Source organism: Pelophylax lessonae (assembly GCF_965119305.1).
Source record: "Pelophylax lessonae genome assembly, chromosome: 13".
Taxonomy (NCBI): domain Eukaryota; kingdom Metazoa; phylum Chordata; class Amphibia; order Anura; family Ranidae; genus Pelophylax; species Pelophylax lessonae.
Genome location: NC_138780.1, coordinates 27781399 through 27793753, shown reverse-complemented (window position 1 = coordinate 27793753; position 12355 = coordinate 27781399).

The following is a 12355-nucleotide window of genomic DNA, read 5'->3' as shown; positions in this document are numbered from 1 at the left end:
GGTCCTCTCCTTCTGGTAGGAGGTTGATATATACACTGGTTTGTGTACATATCATCATGGTTCTTGCAGTGCTATTAACCGCTTGCTGACCGCCGCAAATAGATATACTGCGGCGGTCAGCCCCAGTCAGGCAAAGTGACGTATATATACGTCACTAGCCTGTGACCGGTTTGTGAGCCAATAGCGGGCGAGGGCCCGCCCCGCCCCGGCTCGTTCACTGAGGAGTCCACGCGTGTGACTGGCGGACCCGATGTCCGCCGGTCACACTACAATCGTCGGTAGAGAGGGAGAAAGGCGGACGGCTTATGTAAACAAGCCGCCTGTCATTCTCCCCTGTGTAAAAATGGAGATCAGACGGTTCTACTATGTAGAACCGTTGATCTCTGTTTTTACAATAGTACACATGTCCCATCACAGTTAGAAGCACACCCCTAGGACACTTAACCCCTCCCTCTCCAATACAGTTAACCCCCTTCCCTGCCAGTGTCATTTTTACAGTAACAGTGCATATGTATAGCACTGATTACTGTAGTAATGTCACTGGTACCCCCAAAAGTGTCAAAAATGTCAGTCAAGGGTCCGATCTGTCCGCCGCAATGTCGAAGTCCCGCAAAAAAAATCGCAGATCGCCGCCATTACTCGTTAAAAAAAAAACACCAAAAATGACAAAAATCTTTCCCTTTGTTAGTAAACGCGATAACTTTTGCGCAAACTAGGGCTGGGCGATTTTGCCTAAAAAGAAAATCTTCGATTTTTAAAGAAAAATTCGAGTTTCGATTCGATTTTCGATTTTTTTTTCCAATGCACTTAAAAAATGACTGCAGAGTCTGGAGGGAGGACTGAGGAGAAGGAGAAGCGCTGTATATGTGTGTCTGACTCTGACGGACTACCGCCGCGCCTGGATGTGACGTCAGCTGCGGGCGGTGCGTCTGTACAGGGACTGCGCTGTGATAGGTACAGTCCAGAGAACGAGTCCACAGTAACCGGCCACCTTTTTTAGTTTAACTTTGAAACTATTTTTTTTTTCAAACTCGAGTTTTTTCTACAATACTTTTTTCTGCCTTGTGCAGCCACCGAACTCCCAGGCGGTGCGTCTGTACAGGCCGGGGCTGCAGCGCGCTGTGATAGGTACAGTCTCCCCGGCCTGGATGTGACGTCAGCTGCGGAGCGGGCGGTGCGTCTGTACAGGCCGGTGTTGTAAAATTTTGTCGGACCCGTGAAAAAATCGGACCTCGTCACTTCCGGTGACAGAGCATCACAAAACAGCTGATAGGAGTCATCCGTGCGCATGCGCAGAAGACATTTTTCGAGGTTTGGAAAAATATAACAGAGAGCGGACAGCTGATTGAGAGGAGGCGGGGCTGAGGTGCGACGGAGGATGGAGGACTCCGCCGCATCATCGAGACATTAGGGACGGAGGCACATATGCAAAGCTGGCGGAGGAGGCGGGATGGAGGTGAGGCCGTGTAATAAATGCAGGGCTTAAGCGACTCCTTCTGTTTTATTATCTTTAGTAATTATCGTATTATTTATCCTTAGGATTTCATTACATTTAGTATTTCTTATTTTGTATTATAGAAATACTAAATGTTATGAAATCCTAAGGATAAATAATACGATAATTGCTAAAGATAATAAAACAAGGAGTCGTGCATTTATTACACGGCCGCACCTCCATTCCGTCTCCTCTATTCAGCTCTGCAGATGACGCTGCGGTGTCTTCCGTCCCACCTCAGCCCCGCCTCCTCTCATTCAACTGCCCGCTATGTGTTATAAGTTTACCAAACCAAGATCCTATCACAGCCCCTGGCCTGTACAGATGCACCGCCCGCTTCCTCTCCCGGCAGCTGACGTCACATCCAGGCCGGGGAGACTTTACCTATCACAGTGCGCCGCAGCCCCGGCCTGTACAGACGCACCGCCCGCCCCGCAGGTCCGTTACCGGGGAGTTCGGTGGCTGCACAAGGCAGGAAAAAGTATTGTAAAAAAAACTCGTCTACAAAAAAAAAATCGTTTCAAACTAAAAAATCGATTAAATCGATTTATCGCCCAGCCCTAGGGCAAACTAATCAAAATACGCTTTTTGGGATTTTTTTTTTTACCAAACATATGTAGCATAAAACAAATTGGCCGAAAATGTTAAAAAAATTTTGATTTTTACATTTTTTTTTGGGGGAATTTCATATAACAAAATGTGAAAAATATTGTTATTTTTGCAAAATTTACGCTCTTACTTTTTTGTTTATAGCGCATGATCAAAAAATCGCACAGGTGATCAAATACCACCAAAAGAAAGCTCTGTTTGTGGGAAAAAAAGGACGTCAAATTCGTTTAGGTACAGTGTCGCACGACCGCGCAATTGTCCGTTAAAGTCACGCAGTAAAAAAACGCAAAAAACCCCCTGGTCAGGAAGGGGGTAAAATCTTCCGGGGCTTAAGTGGTTAATGCTTAATGACACCCCAGACATGGGCAGCAGTCACACGAGGATCACTGCTATAAAAAAAAAAATGTATCAGCTACTATGGCAAGCGTAGGGCAGCTCATTCAAGTAATTAGACGGCTCTATGCTGTCACAGGACAAACGCACGAAAAAAAAGTATTGTGCATAATGCGGCCTGAAGCTGGTACACGCTTGAAGTGGCTTTTTACAGAGTTTCTCATTGGATTTATAATTTTTGAAGATTTTATAATTTTTCCATGTTTTAGGTATACGGTATCAGGCTGCATTCACACCTAAAAAAGACCTGGAAATGCAGGAAAAACGCACCCACAGTACAAGCAAAATCCCGACCTGGGGAGAGAGAGCGGTGCAGGGGCTGTGATGGATGAGTGATCACCAATGGGGGGTAACTGTCAGGGCTGGGGGTTATTTTCGCAGTCACTGATACCAATGCTGTGTGTTTAATATTGTGTGCATTGAAACTAATGCTGGGGGTATTATTTCTTCCGCTGACACCAATGTTGGGGGTTATTAATGCGTCCACTGACACCTATACTGGGGGGCTAATAATGCGTCCACTGACACTTATACTGGGTATACTGGGGGTTATTAATGCGTCCACTGGCACCTATACTGGGGGTTATTAATGCGTCCACTGGCACCTATACTGGGGGCTATTAATTTGTACATTGGCACCTATACTGGGGGCTATTAATGCGTCCACTGGCACCTATACTAGGGGCTATAAATGTGTACACTGGCACCTATACTGGGGGCTATAAATGTGTACAGTGGCACCTATACTGGGGGCTATTAATGCGTCCACTGGCACCTATACTGGGGGCTATTAATGCATCCACTGGCACCTATACTGGGGGCTATTAATGCGTCCACTGGCACCTATACTGGGGGCTATTAATGTGTCCACTGGCACCTATACTGGGGGTTATTAATGCGTCCACTGGCACCTATACCGGGGGATATAAATGTGTACACTGGCACCTATACTAGGGGTTGTTAATGCGTCCACTGGCACCTGTACTGGGGGCTATAAATGTGTACACTGGCACCTATACTGGGGGCTATAAATGTGTACACTGGCACCTATACTGGGGGCTATAGATGTGTACACTGGCACCAATATTGAGGGCTATTAATGCATCCACTGGCACCTGTACTGGGGGCTATAAATGTGTACACTGGCACCTATACTGGGGGCTATAAATGTGTACACTGGCACCAATATTGAGAGCTATTAATGCGTCCACTGGCACCAGTACTGGGGGCTATTAATGCGTCCACTGGCACACCAGTACTGGGGACTATTATTGCGTCCACTGACACACCAGTACTGGGGGCTATTATTACTTCCACTGACACACCAGTACTGGGGGTTATTATTGCATCCACTGACACACCAGTACTGGGGACTTTTATTATATCCACTGACACACCTGTACTGGGGGCTATTATTTTATCCACTGACACACCAGTACTGGGGACTATTATTGCATCCACTGACACACCTGTACTGGGGGCTATTTTTACTTCCACTGACACACCAGTACTGGGGGTTATTATTGCATCCACTGACACACCAGTACTGGGTGCTATTATTGCATCCACTGACACACCAGTACTGGGGACTATTATTGTGTCCACTGACACACCTGTACTGGGGGCTATTATTGCTTCCACTGACACACCTGTACTGGGGGCTATTATTGCATCCACTGACACACCTGTACTGGGGGCTATTTTTACTTCCACTGACACACCAGTACTGGGGGTTATTATTGCATCCACTGACACACCAGTACTGGGTGCTATTATTGCATCCACTGACACACCAGTATTGGGGGTTATTATTGCATCCACTGACACACCTGTACTGGGGACTATTATTGCATCCACTGACACACCTGTACTGGGGACTATTATTGCATCCACTGACACAACTGTACTGGGGATTATTATTACATCCACTGACACACCTTTACTGGGGACTATTATTGCATCCACTGACACACCAGTACTGGGGACTATTATTGCATCCACTGACACACCAGTACTGGGGACTATTATTGCATCCACTGACACACCTGTACTGGGGACTATTATTGCATCCACTGACACACCTGTACTGGGGATTATTATTACATCCACTGACACACCTTTACTGGGGGCTCTTATTACGTCCACTGATACACCAATACTGGGGGCTAATATTGTGTCCACTGACACACCAATACTGGGGGCTAATATTGCGTCCACTGACACACCAGTACTGGGTGTTATTATTGCATCCACTGACACACCAGTACTGGGGGCTATTATTACATCCACTGACACACCAGTACTGGGGGCTATTATTACATCCACTGACACACCAGTACTGGGGGCTATTATTGCTTCCACTGACGCACCAGTCCTGGGGGCTATTATTACATCCACTGACACACCAGTACTGGGGGCTATTATTACATCCACTGACACACCAGTACTGGGGGCTATTATTGCATCCACTGACACACCAGTACTGGGGGCTATTATTACATCCACTGACACACCAGTACTGGGGGCTATTATTGCTTCCACTGACACACCAGTACTGGGGGCTATTATTACATCCACTGACACACCAGTACTGGGGGCTATTATTACATCCACTGACACACCAGTACTGGGGGCTATTATTACATCCACTGACACACCAGTACTGGGGGCTACCAGTACTGGAGACTAAACACTTAATGGTTTAATAGGACCGAATTAAGAGGTCCTTAAGAGGGTGATAGAACACAGGGATAGAGAGGGGTGTGTGGCTTTTTTTTTTTTTACCCTCCCATGGCATAAGAAAAAGAATAAAATGTTAGATTTTTCTTAGAGAGGGGTAGAGGTTGGAGGAAGATTTAATTAATAGGCGTTAGACCAGGGTACCAAGAAGGGAGGGGGGAAATAGTAAAAGATGCAAGGGACACGCCCTGTTCCCTCTCTCTCCTTTCCTTTTTATCCTTCTATTCTTACCGCAATGTTGGAGATGAGGGACACGAGGGGGAGGGAGAGGGATTAGGGGAGGAAGCGAAGGCATATGAAGAAATGCCATTAGACTATGGAAAATACCTGGGTCGGGATCCGGGAGTGTGAGGGGAGAGTTCCTCTTTTAGTTCTTTGTGTTTTCATTTTTTCTTCTTGATATTCTCTAGCCCGATCCATCTATAACCCCATTTAGGAAATTGCTCAAAGAGCCAATAGAAATTGGAAGAGCAACCCAGCGTAAAGCTACATTAGTGACCTCTTATAATTAAGGGGTCAAGCAGGTACCTTCCCCTCTCTCCCCTAAGCCCCCAGGGTTTTTTTTTTTTTTTCTTACTCTCTTCTCTTTTTAAAATGGAAAATATACAAATTTTATCTATTAATGCAAAGGGTCTTAATGTGCCGGAAAAAAGGAAAATTTTGTTAGACGATTTGAAAAGATTAAAAGTTGACATTGCCATGATACAGGAGACACATTTTAGAGAGGATAAATGTCCAAGGCTAGGTAATAATTCTTTCCCTATAGTTTACCACGCAACTAACTTGGAGGCAAAATCAAAGGGGGTATCCATCCTGATATCAAGGAATCTGCCTTGGAAATGTAAGCAAATCTTGAATGACCCAAATGGTCGTTACCTATTTATAAAAGGGACTATACGGGAGACCGTAGTTACATTAGCCAACATGTATGTCCCAAACACAAAACAAGATGGATTCCTGAGTAGAGGGATGGATATACTCAGAGTTCAGAGAAGGACAACTAATAATAGGGGGAGATTTGAATATCCCTCTGATCCCATCAGAGGACACATCACGGGGAGTATCCTCAATCCCTGCTAGGGTGCAAAAAAAGTTTGCCAAAATATTACAGGAAGGTCAATTAATAGATGCATGGCGTCTTAGACACCCAGGAGAAAGAGACTATTCATTTTATTCCCCCCTACACCAACAATACTCTCGCATAGATTATTTCCTAATTCCACACAGTCAACTACATGCCATAAAAGATATAAAGATGGGTTCAGTGACTTGGTCCGACCATGCCCCAATTATAATAACTTATGAGTTACCAAATAAAAGAGAAAGGAGAGAAACAACTTGGAGATTGAATGAAAGTCTTTTACAGGATCAAGAGACTATGGTAGAGGTCGAATCAGAAATAGAATTCTTTTTTTTAACTAATACTACGGAAGACTCAGATCCAGGTATAATATGGGAAACTCACAAAGCAGTCATACGCGGGATATTAATCAAGCATGGGTCAAGGATCAAAAAACAACGAAATAAACAACTAAACCACTTACTCCAATCTTTATATAAAGTAGAAGCAAAACATAAGCATGCACCGACAATAGAGGGAAAGGCAGAACTTTTAAGAATAAGAAAGGACATTAATGAACTCCTATCTTTCAGAGCCAAAGCAGCAATTCAGAAAACTAAAAAGAATATTTATGAATAAGGGGATAAATGCGGAAGGCTACTGGCAAGATCACTTAGAGACCAAAACCAGACATCTTATATACCACACATAGTAAATGATGCAGGACAGAAATTTACCTATCCTAAACAGATAACTCAAGAATTCAAAAAGTATTATGAAACCCTATATAATTTAAAAACCCCGATAGTTCCACATACGCAGTTGGAGGAGTATGTACAAACTTCACAAATGTCCCAATTGTCAGAAGAGGAGAGTAAGATTCTTGAATCCCCAATCACAGCAGCGGAGATAATGGAAACTATAAAAAACATCAAAGTAGGGAAGGCACCTGGCCCTGACGGATTTACCATACACTACTATAAGAAGTTAATCCCACACCTGAAAGAATTCATGAGAGATATGTTTAATGCATGGGGTGCAGGGAATAGTATCCCCAAAGAAACCATACATGCTCATATAACGGTAATCCCTAAAGAAGGGAAAGACCCTTCCTCCTGTAAAAGTTACAGACCAATTTCATTGCTGAATACTGATTTCAAAATTTTTACAAAGATCATAGCAGTAAGATTACAGAAATACCTGATAAAATTGATCCATCTAGATCAGGTTGGATTTGTCCCAAACCGAGAGGCAAGGGACAACACGACCAAGTTACTGAATCTAATACACATAATACATCAGAATAAGATACCGACGGTCCTGCTTAATACCGACGCAGAGAAAGCGTTCGACAGGGTTAGGTGGGAGTATATGTTTGTTGTCCTACGCTATATAGGAATAGGAGAGAAAATGCTAAAATGGATAAAACAGAGTTACTCAATTCCATCGGCTAGAGTGAAGGTAAATGGAGTTCTCTCCTCAGAATTCTTAATTGCAAATGGAACAAGACAGGGGTGCCCCCTGTCCCCACTCCTGTTCGTATTGTCACTGGAGCCCTTTCTCTGCAAAATTAGCATGAATCCTGATATCTCAGGTATCAAAGTGGGGAAGGACCAATATAAAATATCAGCGTACGCGGATGACGTCCTATTCTCGATTACAAATCCAACCATATCACTTCCCAATTTGTTACATGAATTGGAGAGATATGGTACTCAATCGAATATGAAGATGAACTTCATTAAGTCCGAAAAAATGGGAATAGAACTGTCAGAGGCACTTCAACAACAATTATATGTAAACTTCAAGTTGAATTGGACAAAGAAGGCCCTAAAATATCTTGGGACACGGATTACACCAAAAATATCGCAACTATTTATCTTAAATTTCAACCCCTTACTAAAATCAATAAGCCTATTACTGCAAAAATGGAAAGGGGGGATGTATTCATGGATCGGCAGGTGCAATATAGTCAAAATGAGCGTTCTACCAAAATTTTTGTATATGTTCCAGGCACTTCCCATCCATATTCCACCTCGATTCCTGTCACAGATCGAAACCATGATAATGAATTTTGTCTGGAAATCAAAACGTCCGAGAATAGGGAAAAAATATCTAATTAAATCAAAAACAGATGGGGGTCTGGCGGTTCTGAACATGAGGAAATATTACCAAGCTATTCAACTGGGAAGAGCGATCGATTGGTGCCGTCATGGGAAATATAAGACATGGCCAAACTTAGAGCAGGCACAATGTGAGATCTTATTGAAAAGAGCTCCATGGTGTTATAAAACTCTACCAGCATCCATGAAGAATCACCCTATTATAGGAAACACAATTAAAACATGCGCGAAAATATTTGAACAGGAAAAACTTATACGGGAGAACTCCCTTCTGTATCCAGTCTTGGGTAACCCCCACTTTGAGATAGGATATCAGGATAAGAAATTTAAGATATTAGCAGAGAGAGGAATATTTCAGATATCTGATTTTATTTCAGAGACAGGATGGGTAACCATGGAGGAATTAACAAACGTTTCAGGCCATTTTGGCCTGGATTTATGGAGAGCATTTCAACTACGCCACTTCCTAGGGACGTTGCAGATGCCCTCTCAGGGGGACAAAACTGTATCACCTTTTGAAAAAATATGTATCCAGAATGGGATTTTGGAACATACCATATCTAAATTGTACTCCTTGATAATGACATCAGCAGAACGGCGAAAACTTCCGTTCCTGAGGGAATGGGAAAGGGAAATGGGTGCCATATTTTCATTAGAACAAGAAAACCAAATAATTAAGTCAGTATTCTCAACTTCAATGTGTGTTAGAATTCAAGAACTGAATTATAAGATCTTTACCAGATGGTATTATACTCTAGTTAAACTGAATAAAATTTCTGTATCAAATACCGACCGCTGCTGGAGATGTGGGACAGAGAGAGGGACAATGTTTCATATATTCTGGACATGTCCTGATCTAGAAGTGTTTTGGGAACAGATTTGGAGGACAATACAGAAGATTATGAAATGTGACTTTCTTAAAGAACCATCTCTCTTTCTGCTCCACGCTCCCAGTAAACCGGTGCAAAATTATAGAAAATCCATTATGCCCCATCTAGTAAACGCAGCAAAGATATGTATACCCCTTAGATGGAGAGAGACTGAGCCACCTAACATAAACATGTGGATGAGGAAAGTGGAGGAGATAAGCAATCTGGAGAAACTGGTACTATCTGCCCGTCAACAAGCTGATAAATACGAGAAGAAATGGAAACAGTGGAAAGATTATATTAATTCAGAGGAAGGCCAATCTGTAATCATAGAGCAAGAACCAGCCCATCAGCATGCAGAAAATAGATAAATAAGAATAACAGAGTATTAATTATCATTTTATTTTTTTGTTTGGGGCCCCGGAGGAGAGGGGGGAGGGGGGAGAGGGAAAAAATAAGGAAAAAATGGGAGATTTGGGTTCGGTTATAGAATACTAAGAAAGACTTCTGTCCCGAATATGGGAAATAGATGTTTTGTATATTATAATTTTGGAAGTTAAAACGTATTGAATTAAATGTTCATGTAACTGAACTTAAAGAAATAAAGATATAATTTGAAAAAAAAAGAAAAAAGAAACGGATCAAAAGCAAACTGCATAGGTGGGAACCGAGCCACACCTATGCGTTTTTTGGTGCTTTTTGCAAAAACTCACTACAGTTCATTTAACATGGTTTCCTATGGGACACATTCACATCTATGCTTTTTTCAGCCGCTGTGTTTTTGGAAAGTGTCAGGGACTTTTTTAAATGCAAAACGGTGCTTTTTTGGTTCAATAAACGTCAATGGAGAAGCTGCAGAAAAGCATGTAGAGAGTTTCTTCACATGCAAATTTATTGCGATTTGCGTATTTTTTAATCTGCCCAACAAATTGGCCAAAAAAACTGTAAAAATGTAAAAAATGTAAAACGCAAATTGCGGTAAAATTGCATGTGCAAAAATGCAAAAAACACCACACAAATCACTGCAGAAAAAGATCAAAAGCAACCTGCATAGATGGTAAACAAGCCTAACAGTTGCTTTCCCTCGGTCACTAAGGGGTTAACTAGCTGTATTTGTGTCATAGTGGCAGCAGAGGCCATAAAAGTGGGTGGAGCCTATGTGACCAGTAAAGGGGGCGGAGCCTATGTGACCAGTAAAGAGGGAGGGGCCTATGTGACCAGTAAAGGGGCGGAGCCTGGAAAGCCAGTAAAGGGGGTGGAGCCTTTGGTTCTATAAAAAGAGGCGGCAACAGGCCTCAGTGTGGGAGTTAGGAGTTGGATTTGAGAAGTAAACATCTTTGTTTCTTCTCTGTGATTTATTCGTGTTGTCCATAGTGTGATTTAGAGATTTACTAGATTTTTGCGATCTGGTAATTTTCTCTATAATTACAGGATATCGAATTTAGCCTGCCAGGAATATTAACATCTTTTTCCAGGCAAAATGGTGAAATTAGATCGCACCGCCTACCTGCGTGTAGGAGAAAGCGGCCCGTATCAACGCCGCAATACCCAAAAACATCAAGAGGTATATTGCCAGGAATCTTTACATCTCCTTCCAGGCAAAATGGTGAAATTAGATCACACCACCTACCAGCGTGTAGGAGAAAGCGGCCCATATCAACGCCGCAATAACAAAAGGCATCAAGAACGCCAGGCTCAGCCTTCTAAGAAGTAAGTATCAGATATTTTGGATCAATAACCAGTAGGGGGATCAATACAAACTGACAGCATATAAAACAGAATTTATTTATAAGTGATCAGCTAATCATTAGATTTTGTATCTCTCAGTAATGTGAAATACAGATCATACTATTGTCCATTTCACAGTCTGTTATATAACCGACCCGACGAGTCTGCTGTCTGTAGCTAAAAATAGACCAACTGTCAAATAGACCAACTGCCTAGCTAACAGACACAATCTGATCAGTGAGTTGGCTTTAATAATTGTACAGACTAATAATGACAGATGTATAGTTTCCCTAGATTTTAGGACCTGCGTCACCTGGGGCTTTTATATACTTTAGGCACATTTTACATTCTAATCATAGGAGTGCGCAGCCTATTGCATTTGCGTGTGCACTCCAAAGCCCAAACACACATGCGTGTGTGTATATATATATATAATGATTGCAGAGTATTTTTTGTTTCATTGGTCTTATTTTTTGTGCAGCCCAATTTGCTGCTAAATAGGAAATTATGAGCACAAATCAGGGATTTGCTTTTGGCCCAGACGGCTCAGCAGGAAAAATAGATGAACTGGGCTTTTTTTTCACAGTTGATCTATATTTACAAAGACCTTGACAATTGTCCATAATCACCTGTTTAGTGAATATTCCCCATTGGTGACAATCTAAAGCAGTGGTCTTTTCCTTGCCTTTATCCGGCCCTCAGGGCACTTCTCCCACTGATAGAACACTATTCTGCCAACTGACAACAATGGGAAACCATTTCACCCATTGGCACCAACAATGGGGCGCTATTCCTCCCCCTAATACCAATCATGGCGATGTTTACTCTCACTGATGCCAGGAAATATTCCAATCCCACTGGACACAGTCTGGCCCCACTAATGTCTGAAGGATGATAAACTGGTCCTTTGTTTAGAAAGTTTGGAGACCCCTGATCTACAGACTAGGCGGGTAACAAAGGTCAGATGTTGCAGTGATAATAGCGGCACTGTATCTGCATGAATTTGAATACAGGTTGGAAGGGACAACGGGGGGTAAAAGATCTGGGATTCATACCCCATCATCATTTTCTTACCACTCTTTGCAGAAGTCCCGTGATACTGGCTTTCCAACCAATCAGGGAGCTTGGCGTATGGTCACATGAGCTCCTGCCAGCTGTCCTGATTGGTTTTAAAGCCAGTACCACTCATTGACGGTCAAAAAGGAGATCTTTCCCTGCCAGCATATTATGTCCCTGCCTGCAGATTTAGAGTATGGTCCTGGCCACCATGCTGCAGCTCAGTTTCGGGGTCTTGGCAATCTTCTTATAGCCTAGGCCATCATTATGTAGATCCCCAGAG